The sequence below is a fragment of the Lutra lutra genome, chromosome 5, assembly GCF_902655055.1.
Source record: "Lutra lutra chromosome 5, mLutLut1.2, whole genome shotgun sequence".
In the NCBI taxonomy this organism is placed as follows: domain Eukaryota; kingdom Metazoa; phylum Chordata; class Mammalia; order Carnivora; family Mustelidae; genus Lutra; species Lutra lutra.
In genome coordinates, this window is record NC_062282.1 from 127,650,972 (window position 1) to 127,657,239 (window position 6,268).

Sequence of the window (6,268 nt, forward strand, 5' to 3'; positions counted from 1 at the left end):
CCCCATTATGGGGAAGAAAATCCATGTTTCACAACCCCAGGGCTGCAAAGGTCTTGGCTGCCCCTCCACTTGGGGAATGGAACCAGATCCACCTCTGTCCTACCTCCCCACTCCCCCAAGTGATTCTCGCTCCCTGCTCACCATGGGAAAAGGATGCCTTGGGATCAGTGACCCCAGCTCCAGAGCCCTGAAGCCGCAGGGATGAGTGTCAGTCATGGAGTCATGGTGGGGACGATCAGAAGAGAGATTACTTTTTCTTGAATTTGTTCTGCTTCCACAGAACAGTTTTTCAAATCCTTCAGGAGATAGGGAAAGTACCCTTGATAAGTCCTCACTTGACAGACACATCTCAGACCTCATCTGATCCCCACCCGGAGGAAACTTGATTCACCTCTTATTGTTTGCTACCAGCATTTCATAGTGACAGATCTGTAGGCCTGACCTTCTAGGCTCACTCCCCCTGGGCTGAAGTCTGTGGACTGTAGCTAGCTCAGAGACCACCCGGTCTCACCATAGTCAGAGAACACTTGGACGTCCTAGGTCTTGGGGAGGTTTGAAAGGGTGTCTGATCCAATAGGAGCTGAGTTTTCCTTAAGTAGGCAATGACTTTTTCATTTCTTCAAGATTATCTTTCTCGAGTTAGAGAGTCACCTTACTGAGTTCCTGTCTTTGATCCTTCCTGAGACCCTCCATATCTTTTCTGGCATTATCATCTTCTTCTACCCTTTCTGTGATGTCTTCTGCTTCTTTCTTTCTATCTCCACAATGACCAGTGACAAACTGCATGACCAATAATCAATTTCAATCTTGGTGAGCAGGTTGGAGTCTGGGGCTAGGCTGCAGGGAGCATGGATGACTTGATGACAAGATCCTCAAAAAAAGGCTTGTGCTGAGAGCTGCTATCCATGGATTCTCTCTGCTTATGGATCTGTGTCTGCTTATACATGTTGGAATCTGAGTAGGATGATGATGGAAATGGGCCAGGGTATTCTGGGGGGGTCCCAGTAATTCTTGGGGCTAAAGCCTGGGAGATGGTTCCAGAGGTCCTGCTCTTTACTCACACTTCTGGGGATGGGAAGGGGGAGGGAGATGTGGATTTGGTGAAAGCAAGATCCTGGCTTCTGAGCAGTTCCATGTGTTCCAGGAAGGAATAGGGATAGTGGAATTTGTAGATCATGATGAGGCAATTATGTCCAGGATAATTTTGTCCTTGGGGATGGCAGCCAAATCCTTGTAGCCCAGCACCTTAATATCCATGATGTTTGTGTGCCGGCACAACTAATAAAATATTTGTAAAAATTCATCTGTGTATTATGTAAAATAAGTCAGGTTACCACCAACAGCTTGTGATAAATTAAAGCTGTGAAAATTGTTGTTAAAGGACTGTAATACCAGTATAACTTGAAATGTTTAAAGCTATTATTTTTAAAAAACAAATGTTTAATTTTGTGTAAATGCCTTAAAATGGGCTATATGTGGGATTTTGGTAAACTAGATGTAAAAACAATGGGCAATAAATTTGATTGTATAATATTAACATTGTTATATTAATAATTTAGGTCTAAATATGAACATGGGTGTATTTCTAAGTAAATTCAATGTGCTATGTAATACATATGTATTACATAAAATAAGCCAGGTTACCACCAGAAGTTGGGATGAATTAAAGTTTGTGAAAATTATTTTTAAAAGACTATAATACCAACCATAACTTGAAAAGTTTTATATATATATATATATATATATATATATATATATATATATAATGACATATTTATAACATATAAATGACGTTAATGTATTCTATGAGCTGGAAAATATAAGAATTAAAAATTTTAACAGATGGTATGTACATATGAATTGAAATGGATATGTAAAAATAGTTTTTTCTACAACTCAGTTAATAGTCTTGAACAACCCTGAGTGCTTATACTTGCATTGGGTCAAATCTGTGAATCAGTGTCAAAATCTGACCACCTCGATGAATCAGTGATTTCCTATTTTTTGAAGACTCTCCATTTTTCCCTTGATCTCTTGAGATGCAGTTGTTTGTTTTATTATCTCCCCTCCCCAATTTCTAATTATTTGAATACTCTTATTTTAGTTGTGTCATGGTAGTAGAAGAACAAAACAATAGATTGGGAAATCAGGGAACAACTACTGCAGAGCCAATATAAGCAGATTTAGGTATACTTATTAGTGGTTTTCAAGAATGTTAAACATAGATGTATTTTCCTAGAAAAGCTTCAGCTCCAAACAGAACAGAGATAGCTGAGTTGGCAAATAGATACTTTGCAGATTGCCGACTCAGTGTTACATTACTTCACAGTTGTTTACTGTGAACTTAAGGGCAAACAGGACTCCTTTAGCTTTTGCTTATGAAGGCAAAGGGAAAACCTTCTGTTTTAAGTAGGATGTGGCTTATAGAAGCATCTTATTAAAATGACATTCTCCCTGTGGGCATATGTATTAAGAACCAGTTCACCCAGCCTAAAATCAATTACTTCTGCCTATGGCAAAGAAAGTCTGAGTTAAACATAATTCTCAGAGGTAGTTAGCATTCCATTGAAGGTTATTGCTTCCATCCAAGAGAGGAGTTATCCAATTTAATCAATTCTCTGAGTGTTAAACCTCAGATAGTAAACAACTTAAATTATGAACAGTGCAATTATTAGGTATAACAATTAAGACACTGTGTTTTAACTGGATAATTCACCAAGTAATCAATGGTTAGCCAGAGAGTTCTCGTTGTTTAATACTTATTTGAACTCTTTCTCAGAAGTGAACACAAGACACCTTTGTAAATTCACTTATTTCCATGGCTTTGGACTTGCCCTCCTCTTGTATGTTTTGCACTTTGCTGTCAGAGTTTTCTTTCCAGAGGAAAAACTTAGGTTGCTCTTCTGCTTAAAATAATCACTTTGCTCTTCCGTGCTCTTTTGGTAGAATTCAAATACATTTATGTGGCTCAGTCGGTGCTTCATGATCACCCTATTTGCTTCTTTGGCCTCATCTTTTATCTCTGTGTGTTTTTCCTTTCTTTCACTTGACTTCTACGCTCCGGTCATTCTGGATTTTTTTTTTTTTTCTTTAGTTTCTCCAGATGTGATATAATCTCTCACTTCCTAATTTATTTCGTCATTTAGTTTTCAACATAGATACCAATTCCACTGGACATCTTTCCCAGACTGGCCATGATGAAATTGATATTCTTGCTGCATGGTCCCAAAATGCTCTGCTTTTCATCTATCCTCTGTCTCTCCATGCAGAACTTGCTGGCTTATTTAATCCTATGCCTCTTCTTCACGCTGTTGTATTCCTATAGGCTAGGCATTAAGCAGGTAGTAATTGATCAAACAAATGTTTATTGAATGATTGCATGATAAACTCTGTTAATGTAAAGGTGTTTCTAAATCTCTTATGGTTAATAAAGAAATAATTCTCAACACATCCCAGAAATTTGATACACTTCCATTAGAAGTTACAGCTTACCTTGTAATGATTTTAAAGGCAAACGGGAGGCATAGGAAGATCTCTATTATAGGAGTTGTGTGTGTGCGGGAGGGTACATTTAGTTAGAAAAGTTCCCAGGTAACATATATTCCTCTGCAGCAGTATGGCTTCTGAACTAGAGTCAGGTATTTAAGCACAGAAGTTTGAGCTCTTCCTAAACCAGCTCTATTTTAAATATGACTTGAAAGTCTTTATACTAAACCTTGGGGGAAGGAAAAAGAAAAAGACCTCATCATTTGGATGTTACAAGGAAAGGAGAAAATGGCTAAGCAATTACCTGTGCTTCTATTTTCCCAGTCTAGTTTTAATAGTTTCATTTCTCACTTGGGAATTCTTTTACTTTCCATTAATGTTAATGGCTCCTTCAAGATCAGGACTTAGCTGTACTAGCTCCCTGTTTAAGAGGTATATGGAAGGGCTTATTAGGTCCTAGGGTTTACCCAGATAGCATGAATCTTAAATTACAGGTAGAAATCTTATCTGTAAGCAGCTACTGTCCCTTTTTCTAGTTATAGTTCATTAAAAGATTTGGGCCATGTATTCATACTAAAAAAACAAAATAATACATAGATAGTAGAAAGTAAAAATGTTTAGAAATTTTTTAAAAAAGCAAATATTGGCTTTTGGAATCATCAGCTTTTAGAGATAAATTAGGAGGGAGCTTCAGAAGCTTCAGAATTCTCTTATATCATCAGTAAGGAATTGGCAGCTACTTTCTTAATCCTGGACAGGATTTACTGAAGTGTGGGGAGAGTGTAAAGGAAAAATGGCTTTACTGATTTTTTTTTAAATTTTAATTTTAATTTTAATTTTAACTTTTTAAATTTTTAATTTAACCCTATATCTTAGAGAAAGAATGCTTTCATAGAGAAGAACTTACTATTTGAGAACAAAACATTGAGGATCATGATGGATGGGTCAATTAATGGTATGGAGATAGGAAGCTCTCGTAGAAAAGCAAATTTGACTCCTATATCACACAATGTAAAGTTGTTGATGCCTTAAATGTAAAAAATGTTTTGTAGTGTTTGAGGAAAAATAAGTAAATTTTATAACTATTGACAGTAAGTCATTTAAAAACAAAATACCATATTGCATGGAGCACTGGGTGTGGTGCATGAACAGTGAATTCTGTTACACTGAAAAGAAATAAAAAAAAAAAGAAAAACAATTCCTCATTGACTTTGTTTATTAGAGTAGACAATAATTATATGGAGAATATTGAACACAAACCTTAAAAGGGAGGATTTCTCAAATATTGAAAAATATTAATCATAAGTTAGAATCAAAGGTATAGCTGTTTTCTTGTATGCTTAGGGCATATTTGTATTTTTAAAAAAATATTCAGTAACAGAAATAAAAAAAGAAACAAAATGCCAGAAGCCAAAATCATCATAAAACTCTTTAGTAAAATTTACCACAAAAAATTTTTAAAAATAGATATTTTTCTATCATATATACATGTCGGTTTGAGGACATGTTTGAAAAATACATACCTAACAGAATTTTCTTAGTTTGTAAGGAAATGTCACAAATAAATTGAAGATAAAAATGAAAAAAAATCTTTCTGTTAAAGGGATAAATAGGCATTTCATACATGCAAAAAAATAACCAGGGCGCCTGAGTGACTCAGTGGGTTAAGCCTCTGTTTGGCTCAGGACATGATCTCAGGGTCCTGGGATTGAGCCCCGCATCAGGCTCTCTGCTCGGTCTGGAGCCTGCTTCTCCCTCTCTCTCTGCCTACTTGTGATCTCTCTCTGTCAAATAAATAAATAAAATCTTTGAGAAAAAATAATAACCAATAAAATGAAAATGTTGAAAATCAGTAACAGCATTAAAAGATACATTATAGGGGTGCCTGGGTGGTTTAGTTGGTTATGCAACAGATTCTTGGTTTCAGTTTAGGTCATGATCTCATGAAATAGACTCTTATACACCAGTTGTGGGGTATGCATTGATACCATTAAAAACATTCAATTCTATTAACTTTGAAAGTTTGCATCCAGCCTTTATTGTAAAGATACACATAAATCAATGATACAGTTGCATATACAAAAATATTATTGTATATCCAAAATGTTAAGTTCCATGGGGGCATGGAATTAGTCTGTTTTATTCTGTTTAATGAAAATTATTGGAACAGTGTCTGACACATAGTAGGTACTTAATAACTATTTATTTTTGATGTACTGGTGTGTAATAATGATAAAAAGCAATTTAATGTGGGGTGGCTAGGTGGCTCAGTCAGTTTTAAGCATATGATTCTTAATTTCAGCTGAGGTCATGATCCTGGGGAGATGAGATTGAGCACTATATCCGGCTCTGTGCTCAGTGAGGAGTCTGCTTGAGATTCCCCCCTCTTTCTCTGTTACTCCCCCTGTTCATGTTCTCTCTTTCTCTTTAAATAAATAAATCAATAAATAACCCCTTTTATAAGGAAGCAATTTAAAGTGTAAAAATATAAAAATGGTTATGTAATTAGGATGTATTCAAGAAATATACTTTTATGCAGTTATTTAAAAGAAAGATATGAAGAGTGTGCTATGCAAGGACTTTTATTATATATTAAATATATACATATGTCCTTTAAAAAGCAGGTAACATGATGCTCAGTATAGTCTCAGGTTTGTAAGTGTTTTTAAATGGTGCACACTGAAAGGTTAACTGTGGTTAGATATCATGTAATATTTTTTTCTAATGTTATATTGTTACCTTTTACTTGCCAAAGAAAATAATAAAGTGAATTAGTAAAAAA

At 35.5% G+C, this 6,268-nt stretch overlaps 1 pseudogene; it reads right to left on the bottom strand.

Moving 5' to 3' along the window:
- Positions 1-247: 247 nt before the first annotated feature.
- On the bottom strand, positions 248-4,992 carry LOC125101204 (dematin-like; annotated as a pseudogene).
- Between the last annotated feature and the right edge of the window lie 1,276 nt (positions 4,993-6,268).